This window comes from Nomascus leucogenys, chromosome 19 (assembly GCF_006542625.1).
Source record: "Nomascus leucogenys isolate Asia chromosome 19, Asia_NLE_v1, whole genome shotgun sequence".
In the NCBI taxonomy this organism is placed as follows: Eukaryota; Metazoa; Chordata; class Mammalia; order Primates; family Hylobatidae; genus Nomascus; species Nomascus leucogenys.
In genome coordinates, this window is record NC_044399.1 from 55,099,806 (window position 1) to 55,123,155 (window position 23,350).

Below are 23,350 nucleotides of genomic sequence, written 5' to 3' on the forward strand. Positions count from 1 at the left end.
CCTGCCTCAGCCTCCCAAGTAGCTGGGATTACTGGCATGCGCCACCATGCCCGGCTAATTTTATAGTTTTAATGGAGGCGAGATTTCACCATGTTGGTCAGGCTAATCTCGAACTCCTGACCACTCCTGACCTCAGGTGATCCACCAGCCTTGGCCTCCTAAAGTGCTGGGATTACAGGTATGAGCCACCGTGCCCAGACTCCTTTTTAATTTTTTGTCTGAATAATCTAGTCATTGTTGAAAGTAGGGTATTGAAGTACCCAAATATTGTTGTATCACAATATATCTCTCCCTTAAGATCCTTTAATATTTGTGTTACGTATTTAGGAGTTCTGATGATGGGTGCATATATATTTACAATTGTCATATCCTCTTGAAAGATTGACCCCTTTGTCATTATATAATGGCCTTCTTAGTGTCTTTTTACAGCTTTTAACTTAAAACCTATTTGTCAAACGTAAGTAGAGCTACCCCTGCTCTTTTTTGGTTTTCATTTGCATGGACTATCTTTTTTCTCCCTTTACTTTCAGTCTGTATGTGTCTTTAAAAGTGAGATAAGTTTCTTATAGGCAGTGTATAATTGGGTCTTTTGCTTTTTTCTTTATATTCATTCAGTCACTCTATATCTTTTTGTTGGAGAATTTAATTCATTTATATCCAGGGTAATTATTGATAGGTAAGGACTTACTACTGCAATTTTGTTAATTGTTTTCTGGTTGTTTTGTAGATACTTTATTTTATTCTTCCTCTTTTGCTGTCTTCCTTTGTGATTTGATGATTTTCTGTAGTGGTATGCTTTCAATCTTTTGTATGTTTGTTTTGTGCTTCTAAATGTTTCTGTCTTGTGGTTACTATGAAACTTATATAGAACATCTTATAATCTGTTTCAAGCTGATCATAGCTTCACTGTAATTATATATAACAAATCTATAGTTTTATCCCCCAATTTATGTTTTGGATATCAGAACTTAACATCATTTTGTAATATGATTCCTTGACAATTTATTTTAGCTATAGTTATTATTAATTATTTTGTCTTTTAGCCCTTACACTAGGAATAAAATTGTTTTCATCACCATTATTACTATCCTAGAGTATTCTAAATAGGGCTCTGTTTTACTTATACCATTGAATTTTGTGCTTTTGTGTGTTTTATGTTATCAATTAGAGGTCTTTTGTTTCAGCTTAAAGAACTCCCCTTAGCAATCTCTGCAAGGCGGGTCTAATGGTGATAAACTCTCTTAGATTTTGCTTGGGAAGGTTATATTTCTTCCTCTTTTGGGAAAAAAAAAAGCTTTGCTCTGTCAGTTATTCTGGTTTGGCAGCTTTTTCCGTCAGCAGTTTGAGTATATCATCCCACTCTCTCTTGATCTGCAGGATTTCTGCTGAGGAAACTGCTAGTTGTATTGGCACTTCTTTAGATGTGATATATTTCTTATCTCTTGCTGCTCTCAGAATTTTTTCTTTATGTTTGGTTTCTGATAATTTGATTATTGTGTGTCTTGGTGAACTCCTCTTTCATTTGAATTTGATTGGAGACCACTGCACTTGGTGTACCTGGGTGTTGCCATCTATCCCCAGATTAGGGAAAATTTCAGCCATTATTTCTTTAAATATGCTTTCTGGGCCCTTTTTTCTTTCTTTGCCATCTGCAACTCCTGTTACATGAACACTGGATCTCTCAGTGGTGTTTCAAAATTCCTGTACTTTATTCATTCATTTACTTTTTTTGCTCCTCTGCCTGGATAATGTCAAATGTTCTGTCTTTGAGCACACTGATTCTTTCTTCTGCTTGACTGAGTCTGCAGTTGACTCTTTCTATTGAAGTTTTTAGTTCAGTCATTATATTTTCATCTCTAGAATTTCTATTTTGTGCTTTTCTATTGTTTCTATTTCTTTATCTCACTTTGTGTATTGTTTTCCAAATTTCATTTAATTTTCTACCTGTATATTCTTGTAGTTCACTAAATTATTTGAGAAAATTGTTCTGAATTTTTTGTCAGTAATTTCATAGATCTCTATGTCTTTAGGGCCCATTATTAGAGCCTTATTAATTTAATTATGAAAGTGCCATGATTCCCTGATTATTTTTAATCCTTGTGTCCTCTGCTTATTTGAGGAGACAGCCCCCTTTTTAGCCTTTACAGGTGTTCTTTGACAGGGATGGGCCTTCACTGTTTAGCCTGTGATTCTGGGAGGACTAGCTGGTAATGACCTCTGAAAGTCAAAACTGTTTGTGAGTTCTTTAATTGGCGGAGTCACTGCTTTTGCTCTGATGTTGCGTGGGGCTCCTGCCTGGGCTCTGCTCTCTGGAAGATCACTGGCTGGGTTCTGAAATCAAGTGGAGCTGCTGGGTGGGTACTGTGATGGCCTCTGGTCAGGCCAGCTACAGGATGTATTCCCTGGCTGGGTGATTCCACTATTTGGGATCTGTATTTGGACAGTGCTGCAGGCAGGGCTCTGAGGTTATTTGTAATTGCTGCTAGGGATAAGTTGAACCAGAGCCTGTGCTCCTATAAGTGCATAATTGTGGACTGCTTCCCTGTTAGGTTGGAGCTGTGGGGTGGACTTTTGGCTGAGTTGACCTGCTATTTGACCTCTCAGGTCAAGCAGGTCTATTCTCTATGCTTCTCCAAAAAGCACAGAGGTGAGTCTTCCCGCCTGGCAGGCTTGTCGCATGAGCTTTTGGACTGAATGAAGCTGTTGCTTGACTTACTGGGTCAAACAGATGTAACTCCTATATTTCTTTGAAATGGATGAAGGTGAGCATCTCCCTGCCTGGGCAGAATTGTTGGGGTGGGTTTGGAAACTGAGCATTGAGACTAGTCATCTATGAACTCAAGCTAGGTTGAACTTCCCACCATGCTTCTGAAAATGACCAGCTCAGCTTTGTGGGTGGGCTATGAAGTTGGCTGGTATCTTCAATTGAGCACCACAGTTGGCAGAAATATAGAAGTAACATTAGATCTATACAATGCTCACTGTGATCTATGTCTCTTTCTTTATTTCTACCTGACCCTAGGAAGTCTAGTCATGCTGTTACCCCTAGTGTTTTACATGAGGTGAGACCAGAGTGGGACTCCTGGAAGTATCTCAGAATGCTAGAGGGAAACTGACTGATTGCCTCTGGTTCTGTTTTCCTCCTGCATAAGCCGTGGGTCCAGGGAATCCACTCCACCTGGCATTGTGCTGACTTGGGTGAGGGTGAGGGACAGTGCAGTTGAAATGAGACTATTCTTCTTTCTCTTCAAATTTGGGTTTCATCCAGTTCTGCAGACAACATGGTTGTCTTAGTCTTGTTTCCAAGTGTTGGAGTTTTTAAAAAGCTGTCTTGTCTGGATAGTTGCTAGTTAAACTTTCTGTGGGAGGAGTACAGCCTGAGACTTTCTATTTCTCTATCTTGCTGCTGTTCAGTCTTTCTTACATTGCCTCTCTTACTTATACAGACAGAAAGTCTCCCAAATAGCAGATGAAGTGACCTCAGGGCTTTCAGATTCTTGTCTCTGGGTGTGAAGCATCAGGCCAGGTTGGGCATGTGTTGAAATGGGTTGGGTTCCATTTCAGTCAGTCTCACACATGCTTCTTCTTGGGGGATGCCCAGATTGGAGGGTTTAATCTGGGACCATCTAGTTATGTTACATACCACCCTTTCCTATATCTAATCTATTGCTCTAAGTCATGTGAAATTGTCAATCTAGGTTTGAAGGGCAGGATCAAGAGATTTCCACATGGTTAGATAAAAAAAAAAAAAAAAAAAAACCACACATGCAACAAAACACCTTTAAAGTGGTTGGAACCTGCTTGTGCTTTCTTTTCCTAGTAGTATCTGGAAGAGCCTAGCACTTGTCTCAGACCCCACTGTGATCTGTGAGGGACCCCTCTGCTCAGAGGACAGTCATATTAGTCCGGTGGGCTTTCCACTAGCTTTGGGATAATGAAAGAGGGATCCACAGTTATCCCTGTAAGTGGTGAGTGAAGGTAGATTTGGTGATGCTAGTGATAAGTGGATGGGATTGCTTTATTAATTTATTGACATGAGATATAGGTGTGTTTATGAAAAGTTGGCTCAGAAGCAAACATTAGGGATTAGAAATACTTTCCTGTTAATCTTCATAATTAAACTAAAGACAGTTTTTCCAGTGGGACATTTTAACCATAGAATAGTACAAATTAGACTTTCCAAAAGCAACCCCTTAAAACATCAGCTAAGTGAAGGGAAAAATATGTTTTAATAAGACATCAATGAAAACCAGAAGTCACAACCAATCCATTTGATGATGAATGGAACATGTTGTATTAAAAACTGGGTTCCCTTGTGTCACTATGTTGCCAGACTTCCAGTGGCTTAATGGTGCCTTTGTTGGCAACCTGGAGAATGTGGTTAAGAAGGCTAATTTGGCCTGCAGAATCTAAGGAAACTTGACTGTCATAGTTGTGCATGTTGGCACTGTGGAAGAAGGCATTGGGGCATCTCAAGTCTGGTTCCAGGGCTTAGCAGTAATCAAATATATAAAGGTAAACCTCTCTCCCTGTGTCTCTCAGGTTAGCTGCCTTTCATAATATGCAGGAGAGCTATGATGGAGAGAGATAAGTCCTTAGTCATGATGAGTCTCCAAAAGTGACCTTTGATGCCAATTATGAGTGTCTATGAGGGATGATTTACACATTAATCACATGAGCCTTGGGTTTGTACTGGCCATGCAGCATTTGAAAACCTCCTCCTGGGCCTGAGCTCCTGGTTCCTTGGTTCCAAGAATACTGCTTCAAAGTGTTCTCTGAAAGAACCAAGCATCACCAGAGAGGGTGAATGTCAATATAACATGGCACCCATTTTGGAGTTTTTATCTTCTTCATCTTTTTATCAGGAATATAGATGCAGTACAATTATAATATATAGGAACTCCTCACTTTGCATGGTTCCAATATGCATGAATTTCCAGTAGCTAAATTTCTGTTATCATGGTATATTAGCTGTGAGTAATTGCATAAACTTTGCTGCTAGCAATTCAGTCCACAAATAACTACATAAATAACAGATGCACATCATGATCAGTGACCAATCACATCACTTTTTTCAAAGTAAGCTTATAATTGTTCACTGAGCTTCTGTTATGCAGTTCAGACACAGACAGCAAAGCTCTCTATAGTTGTATCACTTCCTTGACTCTCAGTAATGTATCCATGTGATATTTTAAAAAATGGAAAATTGAAAGATGGAATTGGCCAACAAGGATGAAAGTCCAGAGAAGAAAAAAGAGGTGATAACACTGGAAATTGAATTTAAATTGAACATAAATAGAATTGTAGAAGAAATGATTGTGCAGATGTTGACACTGCTGTTGTTTGCAAGACTCTAGATGTAAGTCTTACTGATACAGGAGATAGAAAGAAATTATTTAGGCAGATAGTGAAGGTAAAAGAGTCCTCAGCAGGGCTTTTCTTTTTGACAAAAAGCATCCTCCCGAATAATTTCTTATCTAACAAAGATCAGCCTGAAAAATTGAGCTGCAAGCATAGATAAGCAAGCTGGAAGTTTGCACAGGTTTATGCTGGAATATGTGCCAATAGAAAAGCGTTACATGGAGGCCAGACATATCCAACATGGAGGTTCCATCTTCCCTTTTTTTTTTGTAACCACATGTACAGTAAAAAAACAGGCAACATGGTGCTGGCCAGGCAGAAGACCCATCTGCATAATAAAAGATTAGGGTGGGGGAAGCCAGCTTTTTGTGCCTTATGCAAATGGCACACCTAGCCCTAACCAGTTTTTCACACCTTATGCAAATGGCACACCTAATCCAACCAATTTTTTTGTGCCCTATATAAATTAGACACTGCCTCCTCACCACACATCTATAAAACCCCCTGCATTTAGCCACGAATCTGGTGACCCATTTTTTGGGACTCCTCTCTGCTTCATAGAGCTTTTCTCTTACTTTTGCCTATTAAACTTCTGCTCTTAACCTCACTCCTTGTGTGTCTGCATCCTTGATGTCCTTGGCATGAGACAACGAACCTCGGGTATCACCCCATACAATGAAGCTGTTTCATTGTGGGAGCCCATCTGTGATCCAAGGTAGACTCATCAGAAGGGTGAGTATAGAGGTGGATCCCGACTCTTTACATTCATTTTGAGGCCTTCTGTCCTGCATTTAAAAATCAAACCAAACACTGTGCCCCCATCAGCCATTTAAAAAATGGTTAGGATGGCTGCCAGCTTTCTAAGACTCAGAGGACAGGCTTGCTGGGGAGAACTTGTGAATCCCCCAGTGCCCTGAGGGTGCTGGGAATGTTGACCCTGTTTTGAACCGGTTTCCTTTCATGGAGAGCCAAGCTGTTGCATGGGGCTGGAAGAGGTCCAGAGGCAACTGATTGTTCCTGGTCAGGGCCACACCCTTGTGTTACCCAAAAGCTTCTAGACTAACCCCAGCCTCTGACAGCCCTATAGGCATTGGCAACAGGATCTCTAAGCTTTTCCTATGACAAATTTCCATCTTTCTTGTCATAACTGCCGTGTCTCCTGTCCACTCTCTGTAGGCAATGCTGTGGGAATTTCTATGGTTCAGGGAAATAACCCTGTTAGGCAAGATCAGGGAATACTGCAGTAACTGGGAATATAGCTCAAGGGATTGCTGCTTTTGTGATTTTCTAGGAACCGAGGGTTTCCTCCCCTTCACCCGTGAACGTCTCTCTCTATCCTTTCTCCAGCAAGCACATGGTATTTCAAGTCCTACAATGCCATCTAGTGGAATAGGAATCCTCTCCATGAGGCACATTGTCATGCCTTTGCCAAAACACTCAATTTCCCAATTCTCCTCCCTTTTTGCACCCCTCTGTTAGAGAACAGGCTTTATACCCCATCTGTGAATGGGAAAACTCAACAATGAGGAGAAAAATGTCCTCCAAAACCAAATTTGAGCCCCAATACTGTCTCATCAGCAGGAAAACCACCACTCAGTCCTACATTCTTTTAAGGCACCTCTTCTGCCTCCAATTAAAATGGTACTTCAATTTTTATGAGTGGAAGTTAACCAGAACCACTGCGTAATAATAAATACTCCAGTCCAGGCCATAATAGCAGAATGTAGAGCTTAACCCAGTACACTCCCTCCATTAAGGGGCCTTGCCCAAATCCAGTTGTTGTGTAGTCTTTCCTGAGATCCATCTACTGGGGAGCCATGCAGATCACACAAGTGTAGGAAGTCAAAGGGAAATCACCAGTGGAGGGACTAGAGCTGCATGGGTAAGCATGACTACATATCTTAGTTCCTCTGGATCCATGGCTGAGGGTCACACTTGCGTCCACAGGTGGCCAACGTGTGCCACAGGTGCGTTCAATGTGTGCCACGGCTCAGGGAACCAAGGAGGGAAAACAGTTGGGGGGACATCCCCGCTGTCTTCCCTTCCACCCTGGACCATTCTAAAGGAAGGAGGGGAATGAGGGACGCCTTGTCTCCTGTATCTTTCTAGCCATCTTTAGTCTGCACCCCTCTGGAGTACCTTCTAAAACAGTGAGACTACTTTAACCCTGAAACTTTGCTTTACACAAGGGCATGTCCTTCTTACTAGACCTTTGAAGGCATTGTGCAATTGACTCAGCTCTTACCAGTTATATCATGCAGGCCCAAAGGGAGTGATTCCCCAAAACTAGAGAAGCAACTTCTGGGGGAATTATCTGAGGCAGCTATTGGGTGTCCCAGACCTTCTTGTCCTCTTTATTTGGAGCCCCCTCCAATCACACTGTCAGATCCTCCAGCTCCACCATCGTCAAAACTCTCCACTCCTCCAGCTCCACTCTTACCCCTACAGGAAATGCCCAATGGAGGCGATGCCACTAGGGTTCAAGTTCCCTTCTCATTGCAGGACCTTAGGCAAATAAAGGGAGACTTATGCAGATTTTCTGATGACCCCAATAGGCATATAGAAGCTTTCCAAAATTTAACTCAGATGTTTGACTCTCATGGTGGGATGTTATGCTGCTGCCAAACCCTAACCACAGCTAAAAAACAGGCAGCTCTGCAGGCAGCAGAGAGATTCAGAGATGAGCAATATGTCTCCTATAGTAGGACAAAAAGGAAAAGAGAAAATAGGGAAAATGAAAAAATAGGAGACTTATTATTCCTAATAGGAAGAGAGGCAGTAACTCTTGATAACCCTGATTGGAACCCCAATGACTCCACAGATGAATGGGAGAGAAAACACTTTTTAATGTGCATATTGGAGGGCCTACAAGGAACTAGGGCCACATCTCTTAATTAATCTAAACTGTCCATGATAGACTGTAAGCCAGATGAGAATCACTTGGCCTTTATGGACAGGCTGAGAGAGGCGCTAATAAAACACACATCCTTATCCCCTGATTCAGTTGAGGGACAGTACAATTTATTACACAGGCATCTCCCAATATTAGAAGGAAACTGCAGAAGCAGGCTTTAGGACCAGATAGCACCTTGGAAAACCTCCTGAGGGTGGCCACCTCAATCTTTTATAACAGGGACAAGGAGGAGGCCCAGGAGAAAGAGAAGAAACACAAAAGAAGGACAAAGGCTCTAGTAGCTGCTTTGCAGGCTTGCAAGATCCAGGATCCCTGAGGTGCATCTGCTAGTTGCTACCAGTGTGGTGAGTCAGGGCACTTTAAGAAGGAGTGCCCAGGGAGCAAGAAGAAGCTACCTCAACCCTGTCCAGCCTGTGGCAGGGACCACTGGAGATTGGACTGCCCTTGGAGATGGAAGTCACTGGGCTCAGAGCCAGTCTCACAGATGGTCCAAAAGGACTGATAGGTTCCAGGGCTCAAAACCCCGGCTCCAGCAGCTCAAACTGCCATTATTGCACAGGAGCCCCAGGTGATTCTGGAAATTGAAGGAAGAAGAGTAGACCTCCTTCTGGACATTGGAGTCAGCCTCTCTCTTTTCCTCTCTAATCCAGGCCTCCCCTCTTCCCATAGCATGACTGTGATGAGCATCTCAGGAAAGGTTCTAACCCAAAATTTTCCTCAACCCCTTAGTTGTAGTTGGGGGGACCTACTATTTACACATGACTTCTTAATTATGCCTGAAAGTCTCACTCCTTTATTATGTAGAGACATTTTAGCTTGCATGGGGTTGGCATCCTTATAGCCCTGGGACAGACTCTTTGTCTCTCCCTGGTGGAAGCTAATATTAATCCAGAAGTGAGGGCAACTCAAGGAAGAATAGGCTGAACTATAACTGCTAGGCCAGTCCAGATCCTTCTTAAGGATCCCACTTCTTTTCCTAACCAGAGAAAATATCCTCTAAAGCCAGAGGCTAGGAAAGGGCTAGAAGCTGTTATTAATAACTTGAAAATGCAGGGCCTCTTCAAACCCTGTAACAGCCCCTTCAATACTCCAGTATTAGGAGTGCAAAACCCCAATGGAGAATGGAGACTAGTTCAGTACCTCTGCCTCATTAATGAGACCATAGTCCCAATTTACCCAGTGGCCCCTAATCCTTATATCTTGTTGACTCAACTACCTGAGGGAACTAAATAGTTCACAGTCCTAGGTCTAAAATTTACCTTTTTCTATAGACTATTACCTCCTGACTCTCAATACCTGTTTTCCTTTGAGGATCTCTCTGGCCAAACTGTCCAGTTAACATGGATGGTGCTGGCTCTGGGATTTCGACACAGTCCTCACTTGTTTGAACAGGCACCATCAAAGGACCTTTCTGAGTTTTCCCATCCTAAGGTCAGAATCTTGCAATATGTAGATGACCTTCTGCTCTGTGTCCCAACTTAGGAAGCTTCTCAGGAAGACGCAGAAGCTCTTCTTAATTTCTTAGCTGACAGAAGATATAAGGTTTCAAAGTCCAAGACCCAGCTTTCCCAAACTTCAGTAAAGTACCTGGGTTTAGTGTTGTCTGAAGGGACCAGAGCATCAGGGGAAGAAAGGATTAAGCCCATTTCCTTCTTCCTCCTCCCTAAAACCTTCAAGCAACTAAAAGGATGTTTGGGCATATAGGATTTTGCAGACTATGGATACTTGTGTACAGTGAGCTAGCTCACCCCTTATATCACCTCATAAAAGAGACTCAGGTGGCAAAAACTCATTCCTAACTTGGGAACCTGAATCTCAAAAGGCCTTTAATCAGCTAAAACAAGCCTTTCTTAAGGCATCAGCCTTCAGCCTTTCCGTAGGGAGGGCCTTCAATCTTTATGTATCAGAAAGGAAGTAAATGACCCTGGAAGTTTTAACTCAAACCAAAGGACCAGCTCAACAGCCAGTGGCCTACCTGAGTAAGGAACTTGATTTGGTGGCTAAAGAATGGCCAGCATGCCTCTGAGCAGTTGCCATGGTGACCTTACTCGTACTAGAAGCCACCAAATTAAAATTGCCCTAGAAAATCCAGACTGGACCCTCTTTATGAATGGAAGTTCCTGTGTGGAGGAAGGAGTCCGTTAGGCAGGATATGCAGTAGTCACTCTGAATAATGTTATTGAAAGTGCACCCGTCTCTCCAGGCACAAGCACTCAACTAGCTGAACTGATAGCTCTTACAAAAGCACTCAAATTAAGCAAGGGAAAGGTAACTAACATTGGTACTGACTCCAAGTATGCTTTCTTAGTCCTTCATGCTCATGCTGCCATCTGGAAGGAAAGGCACTTCCTTACAGCTAATGGGCTCTGTATAAAATACCATCAGGAAATTAACAGGTTATTATCCTCAGTTTTCCTTCCACAAGAGACAGCAGTGATGCATTGTAAGGGACATCAGGGTGAACAGATGAAATAGCTGAAGGAAAAAACTTAGCTGATCAGGCAGCCAAGTCAGCAGCAAGAAAGCCTCAGGGTCTTAACACACTCAAAGCCTCTCTAATCTGGGAAGGCTCCATAAGAGAAATTAAGCCCCAGTACACCCCTCCAGAAATAGAATGGCCATTTCTTGAGGGTACACTTTCCAGCCCTCAGGGTAGCTACAGTCAGAGGATGGCAAACTCCACTTGCCAGCCTCTAGTCAATGGAAAGTCCTTAAGACCCTTTACCAAGCTTTTCACTTGGGAAAGGATAAAACTTATCAGTGTGCCCAGAGATTGTTTATAGGGGAGAACTTGTTAAGAATAGTCAAATATGTTAATACTTGTGAAGTCTGTCTTAAAAATAATCGCCTTAACAGGCAGCTCCTTCCTCCTCAAACCCAAAGGATGGGAAGCTATCCAGGGAAAGACTGACAGACTTTACCCACATGCCAAAGATGAAGGACATTCGATACCTCCTGGTATGGGTAGATACTTTCACTAACTGGGTAGAAGCATTTCCATGCTATACAGAAAAGTTGTCTGAGGTAATAAAAGTGTTAGTTAATGAAATAACTCCCACTTTGGTCTACCTAAATACCTCCAAAGTGGCAATGGCCCCTCATTTAGGGCAGCCATCACACAGGGAGTCTCAAAGGCACTAGGCATACAGTATCATCTCCATTGTGCTTGGAGACCCCAGTCCTCAGGAAAGGTAGAGAAGACAAATGATATTATCAAAAGACATCTCAGAAAACTGTCCCAATAAGTTCACCTTCCTTGGGTCACTCATCTTCCCATGGCTTTATTGTGCATAGGAAATACCCCTTCAAAGTTAGGTCTAAGCCCTTTCGAGATGCTGTATGGATGGCCTTTCCTTACCAGTGATTTTTTATTAGACCAGGAAACCTCTGAATTGGTTAAGCATGTAACCTCTCTGGCTCACTTTCAACAGGAATTAACACAGCTAGCAGAAGCCCAACCCCAAGAAACAAGGCCACCTTTATTTAACCCAGGAGATTTGGTATTGGTGAAAGCTCTCCCTTCTCTCTCTCCTTCCCTAAGCCCAAGCTGGGAAGAGCTCTACACTTTTCTTCTTTCAACCCCCTTGGTGGTAAAAGTTACAGAAATTGACTCCTGGATACATCACATTCAAGTCAAAGCCTGGAAGGCTGAGGGAGCAACTGCTGACAGCCTAGAGGAATGTCCCAGATATCAATGCAAAGAAATAGGAGATCTTAAGCTGAAAATCAGAAAAGATAAGTAAATGAGTAATGGTTACTCATCCTACTAAGTCTCACCCCTAACTTATCAGATACTTTTGGTCATTTCTACATTTCCTCTCAAAATTCACTGTCAGATATTAGAACTTCTTTTTGATGCATACTTGCAGGAAGATTTTGATTATCCATGGGATTAAATTTGTAACTTCATAAACCCACCAAGGGAAATTCTATATCTTAGTCAGTAAAATTTTAGATGGAAATTATGTATTATGCCACTCTTGTGGGAACTGCTATACTCACTCTACTGTTTGCAGTAGGACTGTACACTGTGGCACCTGCAATGTGGAATTCTGGTTGCAAAATTTTAATTGCTGTAATATTCTGCCTAATTATCATGTTTGTAACAAGTAATTATACAATAATTACAGGAAAGATTTAGCCAAAGTTAACACTAAAGTTACTCTAGCCACCCAATCCAATGTCACTTATCCTAAGAAAAACATTGCTTTTATATTAACGCTTCTGGTAAAGTACAGCGACATCTGGTGGAGGCAAACTAGTATTACAACCAATTGGAATGGCTAACAGCTGTCAAACCCTATTGTCATGGTTATGGCCTATACTACCCCCACTAATAATGATAATCTTAATACTCATATTTGAGCCCTATATTTTAAATCTTCTTGTAAAATTTATCTCTTCTCACTTAGAAGTTATTAAACTCCAAATGGTGCTGCAGCTGGAACCATGAATGGACACACCTTTCTTCTGAGGATGCTTAGATTGACCCCAAGAGGAGCCCTAGCTGTTTTTCCCCACACAACACCCCTTTTCAGCAGGAAGTAGCCAGAAAGAGTCGTCATCCAACACCCCCTAACAGCAGTTAGGGTTACCACTCCTGAGAGGGGAAATATGATAGAGGAGATAGAAAGGAATTATTTAGGCAGATAGTGAAGGCAAAAGAGTCCTCAGCGGGGCTTCCTTTTAAACAAAAAGCATCCTCCCAAATCATTTCTTTTTTAACAAACAGCAGTCTGAAAAATTGAGCTGCAAATATAGATAAGCAAGGTGGAAGCTTGCATGGGTGAATGCTGGAAGCTGTGCCAATAGAAAAGGGCTACCTGGAGGCCAGACATATCCAACATGGATGCTCCATCTTCCCTTTGTTTGTTACCACATGTACAATAAAGAAACAGGCAACATGGCACCAGCAGGCAGAGGATCCAACTGCATAATAAAAGATTAGGGTGGGGGCAGCCAGCTTTTCGTGTCCTATGCAAATAGCACACCTAGCCTTAACCAGTTTTTCACACCTTACGTAAATGGCACATCTAGTCCAACCAATCTTTTGTGCCCAATGTAAATCAGGCACCACCTCCTCACCAGGCTTCTATAAAACCCCCTGCATCTTGCCATAGATCCAGCAACCCATTTTTTTGGGACCCCTCTCTGCTTCATAGAGCTCTTCTCTTTTGCCTATTATACTTCTGATTTTAACCTCGCTCCTTGTGTGTTCACATCCTTGATTTTCTTGGCATGAGACGATGAACCTCAGGTATTACCCCAGTCAATGAGGCCACTTCATTACCTTCACCAATGCATTAAACAGGATCTCACTCTATATCCTAAATTGTATGATGTGAAGAAGACAGGCACTCTTCCAAGTGTGCTTGGTAAGTGGTTTTTTCAAAGAAAAACAATTCTCAATATTACTAAGGTTTTAAATTACAGTGTACTAAATAAATATTAGTTTTACTGTTTTCCCCCACCATTTTCCTGTATATTCATAACCACCAGTAAATAGTTTTTAATGTCTTCACAAAAAAATTTTAAAAGTCACAGAACATTGTGATTTCTCCATTGATAATTATAATTACTTTACAGAGTTTCAGCATGCACAGTCACTTTTAGGGTCCCATGCTACTGTGCAAAGCAAGGACTGCTAATACGTGCACACACACACAACACATGCACACACACACACTCCACTGGCTTTGATTTGCTATTACAGTTAGGCCTTGAACAACATGGGAGTTAGGGGCACCAACCCCTACATAGTTGAAAATCTGTGTATAACTTTTCACTCTCCCAAAACTTAACTTCTAGTATCTAGTGTTGACCAGAAGCCTTACCAATAACATCAAAAGTCAATTAACAAATACTTTTCCTGTTATATGTATTACATACTGTATCCTTACAATAAAGTAAGCTAGAAAAAAGAAAATGTTATTATGAAAATCATAAAAAATAGAGAATATGTTTACTGTATTGTACTGTATTTATCAGTACAATAAGTTTGTGTCATCTGTTGACAAGATGAATTATGTATCTGAAATGGCTGGCAATCTCAGCTGCAGGACACTTTGAGGAGATGGCTGATTGCAGATCTAGGGCAGAGAATGAATAAGGTAAGCCTGGAATGACATGTTTTGCAAAAAGTAAGTAAGCAGTCAAAGACTAATGAGGTCATGTCAAAAGGACACAGGAGCCGGTCTGGAAAGGCTTCCAGTAGCCAAAGTTGGGACAGTTGAGGATCAAAAAGAAAAAGGACTATAAATGATGGAAATGCATAAAATATGTAAAAATCAACCTGTCTTTAACTTTACTGAGAAAAATCCAAAACAAAGCAAAACCTTGCTTACTAACATGAGGGTCACTGCTAGAGCAACTTCTTACTCTAGATATTGGTAGCTAAAGAAAAAGAATCAAACACACAGTCTGTCTTTCCAGTAGGGACTATATATCAGGACAACCCCATAGTCCCAGTTTTTAAGGGAAAGCTCTTCCTTACTGAAGAATGTCTGCTAAAAAACAGAAGGAGGCAGAGAACTGGATTGTCACAAAATAGTCCCACTCAGACCTAGAGCTGATCCCAAGGGAAAAGTGTAACTTTATAGTGGAGGAATCTGATAATCAGCATCTTACATCAATCATCAAATCAACATCCCTAATGGTGGCAAATGCAGATGACATGTGCTGTCTCTGGATGTTATGTATGGTGACTTATACAGCATCACCTATGAGGTACTCTTGCCTAGGATGTTTACCCAAAATCTAATTACAACTTTAGATCTAACTTCAGCTTACAGAAAATGCAGAGGATATAGGGAGAAAATGAAATAAAGCCATAAAGAAATTGATAAATCCCAAATGTGTCTGTTCTACAAGGCAATTTAATTGTTTCTCCAGCAAGATAATAAAAGGAGGGGTTGTCTGTTCTTAATTAAAAGAGACTTAAGAGGCACATTAATCAAACGTAATGTATGGTACTTCATTGGACATTGGTTTGAATAAACACATTATAGAGCTCATTTTGGGGAGATCACTGGAAAATTTGAATATAGGTTAGGTATTAAGTGATATTAGGAGATTATTATGAATTTTATTAGAAATAAATAAATTTTATTAGCAATAAATAGCACAAAAACTTCCTTTTCAAGATGCATAATAAAATACATGGGGGTATGATATTGTAAGATAACACATAAGATCTGTTATTTACTCTAAAATGCTTTAGCAGAAGAAAACTGAAAGAAGTTAATATGGCAAAATATTAACAATTTTAAATTTAAAACGATGGGTATATGAGTGTTCATGATGCAGTTTTCTCCACTCTTCTTTATGTTTGAAGCTTTCAAAAACAAAAAAAATCCATTTTGAAACTAAAGATGTCTGATGACTAAAATGTCTGGCTGCCTGAATGTGTTGGTTTCTCTTTCAGATTTGTGGAGAGGGAATTGGGTTCCTGGTTAAAGTGATAGGATTGTTCCATCATTGGCTGTGATCTGAAGCCCTTAACCACAAAGTTGGAAAGCCAGCAAGACAATTGTCCAGGATGCTGATTACTGGGTGTCACTGTGTACCTAAGGACTTCTTCCTCAGCTTCGTCCTGCCCTGATGCTCTGAGGTCTCTCTCACTGGAGGTCAAACTGTCCTGGACAAAGTCCCTTAAGCAGTGAAGTATTTTAGATGACCTTTCACCACTTGGACCCACTCCGTCCCCTGCCCCCACCCAATTAGGTATGTTCAACTGAGATCAGTTTTCTATTACGTCCAGGTCTGAGAGTTATTTATCCTCACTCACCTGTGTCTCTGACTACAGAAACTGACTGAGATACTTGATAGAAACTTGGGGCTAAGGAGAAAGCAAAAAGTTCCATTCATAGAATTAAATCACTCTCTATCTTTCCCTGAAACCCTAGATTTGAGGGAAACAGAGACTTTGATATTTAAATAGTTGATACTCTATTTTTTTAATTAAATTTTTTTTGTAAGTTTTAATTTTTGTAACTGACAGATAAAATTGTATGTATTCATTATGTAGAACATGGTATTTTGAAGTATATATACATTGTGGAATGGTTAAATCTATCTAATTAATAAATGTACTACTTCACATAGCTATCATTTTTCTGGTGAAAACACTCACTTTTTTGTGTTTTTAAGAATACAATATATTGTTATTAACTATGGTCACCATACTATACAATAGGTCTATTGAACTTATTCCTCCTATCTAACTGTAATTATGTATCCTTTAACTAACATCTCTCAAACCCACCCGCCCCTCCAACCACCCCAGCCCACCATTCTACTCTCTACTTCTATGAGATCAACTTTTTTTAGATTCCACATATGAGTGAGACAGTGCAGTATTTCTCTCTGTGCTGGCTTATTTCACTTAACATAATGTCCTCCGTGTTCATTCATTTTGTCATAAATGCCAGAATTTCCTTCTTTTCTGGCTAAATAGTATTCTTTTGTGTGTATATATCACATTTTCCTTATCCATTCATCTGTTGATTAATACTTAGGTTGATTTCATATCTTGGCTATTGTGAATAATGCTGCAATAAACATGGTAATTTAGATATCATTTTGACAGGTCGCTTCCAAGATGGCCAAATAGGAACAGCTCTGGTCTGCAGCTCCCAGTGAGATCGATGCAGAAGATGGATGATTTCTGCATTTCCAACTGAGGTACCTGGTTCATCTCATTGGGACTGGTTGGATAGTGGGTGCAGCCCACAGAGGGCAAGATGAAGTAGGGAGGGGTGTTGCCTCACTTGGGAAGCACGAGGGGTCAGGGGATTTCCCTTTCATAGCCAAGAGAAGCTGTGACAGACTGTACCTGGTGAAACGGTACACTCCTGACCAAATACTGCACTTTTCCCACAGTCTTAGCAACCGGCAGACTGGGAGATACCCTTCCGTGCCTGGCTTGGCAGTTCCCATGCCCATGGAGGCTTGCTTACTGCTAGCGCAGCAGTCTCAGATTGACCTGTGACTCTGCAGCTTGATGGGGGGGTGGGGCATCCACTATTGCTGAGGCTTGAGTAGCTCACAGTGTAAACAAAGAGGCTGGAAAGCATGAACTGGGTGGACCCACCACAGCTTAGCAAGGCCTACTGCCTCTCTAGATTCCACCTCTGGGGGCAGGACATAGTAGAACAAAAGGCAGCAGACAGCTTCTGCAGACTTAAACGTCCCCATCTGACAGCACTAAAGAGAGCAGTGGTTCTGTCAGCATGGCATTTGAGCTCCGAGAACAAACAGACTGCTTCCTCAAGTGGGTCCCTGACCCCCATGTAGCCTGACTGGGAAATACCTCCCAGTAGGGGCCAACAGACACCTCAAACAGTTGGGTGCCCCTCTGGGATGAAGCTTCCAGAGAAGGATCAAGCAGCAATATTTGCTATTCTGCAGCCCCCACTGGTGATACCCAAGCAAACAGTGTCTGGAGTGGACCTCCAGCAAACTCCAACAGACTGCAGCTGAGGGGTCTGACAGTTAGAAGGAAAACTAACAAACAGAAAGGAATGGCATCAACATCAACAAAAAGGACATCCACATAAAAACCCCATCTGTAGGTCACCAATATCAAAGACCAAAGGTAGATAAAACCACAAAGATAGGGAGAAACCAGAGCAGAAAGCTGAAAATTCCAAAAAACAGAGCACCTCTTCTCCTCCAAAGAATCATGCTCCTTGCCAGCAAGGGAACAAAACTGGATGGAGAGTGACTTTGACGAGTTGACAGAAGTAGACTTCAGAAAGTGAGTAATAACAAAGTTCTCTGAGCTAAAGGAGCCTATTCTAACCCATCGCAAGGAAGCTAAAAACATCGAAAAATGGTTAGATAAATGGCTAACTAGAGTAAACAGTGTAGAGAAGACCTTAAATAACCTGATGGAGCTGAAAACCACAGCACGAGAACTTTGGGATGCATGCACAAGCTTCAATAGCTGATTTGCAAGTGGAAGAAAGGATATCAGTGATTGAAGATTACATTAATGAAATAAAGTGAGAAGACAAGATTAGAGAAAAAAGAGTGAAAAGAAATGAACAAAGCCTCCAAGAGATACGGGACTATGTGAAAAGACCAAATATACGTTTGATTGGTGTACTGGAAAGTGACGGGGAGAATGGAACCAAGTTAAAAAACACTCTTCAGGAGAACTTCCCTAACCTAGCAAGGCAGGCCAACATTCAAATTCAGGAAATACATAGAACACCACAAAGATACTCTTTGAGAAGAGCAACCCCAAGACACATAATTGTCAGAATCACCAAGGTTGAAATGAAGGAAAAAATGTTAAGGGCCACCAGAGAGAAAGGTCGGATTACTTACAAAGGGAAGCCCATTAGACTAACAGCAGATCTCTCAGCAGAAACCCTACAGGCCAGAAGAGAGTGGGGGCCAATATTCAACATTCTTAAAGAAAAAAATTTTCAACCCAGAATCTCATATCCAGCTAAACCAAGCTTTATAAGTGAAGGAGAAATAAAATCCTCTACAGACAAGCAAATGCTGAGAGACTCTGTCACCACCAGGCCTGCTTTACAAGAGCTCCTGAATGAAGCACTAAACATGGAAAAGAACAACCAGTACCAGCCACTGCAAAAACATGCCAAATTGTAAAGACCATCGATGCTATGAAGAAACTGCATCAATTAATGGACAAAATAACCAGCTAGCATCATAATGACAGGATCAAATGCAAACATAACAATATTAACCTTAAATGTAAATTTAAGCCCAAATTTAAGTTGGGGCTAAATGCCCCAATTAAAAGACACAGACTGGCAAATTGGATAGAGTCAAGACCCATTGGTGTGCTGTATTCAGGAGACCCATCTCACATGCAAAGATGCACATAGGCTCAAAATAAAGGGATGGAGGAAGGTCTACCAAGCAAATGGGAAGCAAAAAAAAAAAAAAAAATCAGAGGTTGCAATCCTAGTCTCTGATAAAACAGACTTTAAACCAACAAAGATCAAAAGAGACAAAGAAGACCACTACATAATGGTAAAGGGATCAATTCACCAAGAAGAGGTAAATATCCCAAATATATATGCACCTAATACAGGAGCACCCAGATTCATAAAGCAAGTCCTTAGAGACCTACAAAGAGACTTAGTCTCTCATGCAATAATAATGGGAGACTTTAACACCACACTGTCAATATTAGACAGATCAATGAGACAGAAGATTAACAAAGATATCCAGGACTTAAACTCAGCTCTAGACCAGGTGGACCTAATAGACATCTACAGAACTCTAAACCTCAAATCAACAGAATATACATTCTTCTCAGCACCACATCACATTTATTCTAAGATTGACCACATAATTGGTAGTAAAGCACTCCTCAGCAAATGTAAAAGAACAGAAATCACAACAAACTGTCTCTCAGACCACAGTGCAATCAAATTAGAACTCAGCATTCAGAAACTCACTCACAACTGCACAACTACATGGAAACTGAATAACCTGCCCCTGAGTGACTACTGGGTGAATAAAGAAATGAAGACAGAAATAAAGATATTCTTTGAAACCAATGAGAACAAAGACACAATATATCAGAATCTCTGGGACACATTTAAAGCAGTGTGTAGAGGGAAATTTATAGCACTAAATGACAAGAGAAAGCAGGAAAGATCTAAAATTGACACCCTAATGTCACAATTAAAAGAACTAGGGAAGCAAGAGCAAACAAATTCAAAAGCTAGCAGAAGGCAAGAAATAACTAAGATCAAAGCAGAAGTGAAGGAGATAGAGACACAAAAAACCCTTCAAAAAATCAATGAATCCAGGAGCTGGGTTTTTGAAAAGATCAACAAAATAGACCACTAGCAAGACTAATGAAGAATAAAAGAGAGAAGAATCAAAGAGACACAATAAAAAATGATTAAGGGGATATCACCACTGATCCCACAGAAATACAAATTACCATCAGAGGATACTATAAACACCTATACACAAATAAACTAGAAAATCTAGAAGAAATGGATAAATTCCTGGACACATACTCCCTCCCAAGACTAAACCATGAAGAAGTTGAATCTCTGAATAGACCAGTAACAGGTTCTGAAATTAAGGCAATAAATAATAGCCTACCAACCAAAAGAAGTCCAGGACCAGATGGAGTCACAGCCAAATTCTATCGGAGGTACAAAGAGGAGCTGTTACCATTCCTTCTGAAACTATTCCAATCAATAGAAAAAGAGGGAATCCTCCCTAACTCATTTTTTGAGGCTGGCATCATCCTGATACCGAAGCCTGGTAGAGACACAACAAAAAAAAAAAGAGAATTTTAGGCCAATACCCTTGATGAACTTTGGTGTGAAAATCCTCAATGAAATACTGGCAAACCAAATCCAGCAGCCCATCAAAAATCTTATCTACTATGATCAAGTGGGCTTCATCCCTGGGATGCAAGGTTGGTTCAACATATGCAAATCAATAAACGTAATCCATCACATAAACAAGACCAACAACAAAAACCACATAATTATCTCAATAGATGCAGAAAAGGCCTTTGACAAAATTCAACAGCTCTTCTTGCTAAAAACTCTCAATAAAGTAGGTATTGATGGAACATATCTCAAAATAATAAGAGCTATTTATGACAAACCCATAGCCAATATCATACTGAATGAGCAAAAACTGGAAACATTCCCTTTGAAAACCAGTGCAAGGCAAGGATGCCCTCTCTCACCACTCCTATTCAACATAGTGTTGGAAGTTCTGGCTAGGGCAATCAGACAAGAGAAGCAACATGCTTGTATCTTTAGAAAACCCCATCTTCTCAACCCAAAATCTCCTTAAGCTGATAAGCCACTTCAGCAAAGTCTCAGGACACAAAATCAATGTGCAAAACATCACAAGCATTCCCAGACACCAATAACAAACAGAGCCAAGTCATGAGTGAACTGGCATTCACAATTACTACAAAGAGAATAAAATACCTAGGAATCCAACTTACAAGGAATGTGAAGGACCTCTTCAAGGAGAACTACAAGCCACTGCTCAACAAAATAAAAGAGGACACAAACAAATGGAAGAACATTCCATGCTCATGGATGGGAAGAATCAATATCATGAAAATGGCCATACTGCCCAAGGTAATTTATAGATTCAATGCTATCCCCATCAAGCTACCAATGACTTTCTTCACAGAATTGGAAAAAACTACTTTAAAGTTCATATGGAACAAGAAAAGACCTCGCATAGCCAAGACAATCCTAAGCAAAAGGAATAAAGTTGGAAGCATCACACTACCTGACTTCAAACTATACTACAAGGCTACTGTAACCAAAACAGCATGGTACTGGTACCAAAACAGATATATAGACCAATGGAACAGAACAGAGGCCTCAGAAATACCACCACACATCTACAACAATCTGATCTTTGACAAACCTGACAAAAACAAGAAATGGGGAAAGGATTCCTTATTTAATAAATGGTGCTGGGACAACTGGCTAGCCATATGTAGAAAGCTGAAACTGGATCCCTTCCTCACACTGTATACAAAAATTAACTTAAGATGGATTAAAGACTTAAATGTTAGACCTAAGACCATAAAAACCCTAGAAGAAAACCTAGGCAATACAATTCACGACATAGGCATGGGCAAAGACTTCATGACTGAAACACCAAAAGCAATGGCAAGAAAAGCCAAAATAGACAAATGGGATCTAATTAAACTAAAGAGCTTCTGCACAGCAAAAGAAACTATCATCAGAGTGAACAGGCAACCTACAGAATGGGAGAAAATTTTTGCAATCTACCCATCTGACAAAGGGGTAATATCCAGAATCTACAAAGAACTTAAACAGATTTACAAGAAAAAAATAACTCCATCAAAAAGTGGGCAAAGGATATGAACAGACCCTTCTCAAAAGAAGACATTTATGCAGCCAACAGACATATGAAAAAATGCTTATCATCATTGGTCATCAGAGAAATGCAAATCAAAACCACAATAAGATACCATCTCATGCGAGTTAGAATGGTGATCATTAAAAAGTCAGGAAACAACAGATGCTGGAGAGGATGTGGAGAAATAGGAATGCTTTTACACTTTTGATGGGAGTGTAAATTAGTTCAACCATTGTGGAAGACAGTGTGGGGATTCCTCAAGGATCTAGAACCAGAAATACCATTTGACCCAGCAATCCCGTTACTGGGTATATACCCAAAGGATATAAATCATTCTACTGTAAAGACACCTGCACACATATGTTTATTGCAGCACTATTCACAATAGCAAAGACTTGGAACCAACCCAAATGCCCATCAATTATAGACTGGATAAAGAAAATATGGCACATATACACCATGGAATACTATGCAGCCATAGAAAAGATGAGTTCATGTCCTTTGCAGGGATATGGATGAAGCTGAAAATCATCATTCTAAGCGAACTATCCAAAGGACAGAAAACCAAACACCACATGTTCTCACTCATAGGTGGGAGTTGAACAACGAGAACACATGGACACAGGGCGGGGAACATCACACAGTGGGGCCTGTTGGGGGATGGGGGATGGGGGAGGGATAACATTAGGAGAAATACTTAATGTAAATGATGAGTTGATGGGTGCAGCAAACCAACATGGCACATGTATACCTACATAGCAAACCTGCACATTGTGCACATGTACCCAAGAACTTAGAGTATATATATATAAAAGATATCATTTTGACATATGAATTTTACTTCTTTTGGATCTATTCCCTGTAGTGGGATAGCTAAATGAGATAGTTGTTCTATTTTTAGTTTTTTGATAAAACTCCATACTGTTTTCTGTAATGGTTGTACTAATTTACATCCCCCACCAACAGTGTGTTAGGGTTCCCTTTTCTCCATGTCTTCACCAACACTTACATTTTGTCTTTTTGATAAGTCATTCTAACAGGTGTGAGGTGATATCTCATTGTTGTTTTGCTTTGCAGTTCTCTGATAATTAGTTATATTGAGCATTTTTTCATATACCTGTTGGCCATTTGTATGTCTTCTTTTGATTAATGTCTTCTTTTGAGTATATTAAGGTCCTTTAACCATTTTTAAGATTGGGCTATTTG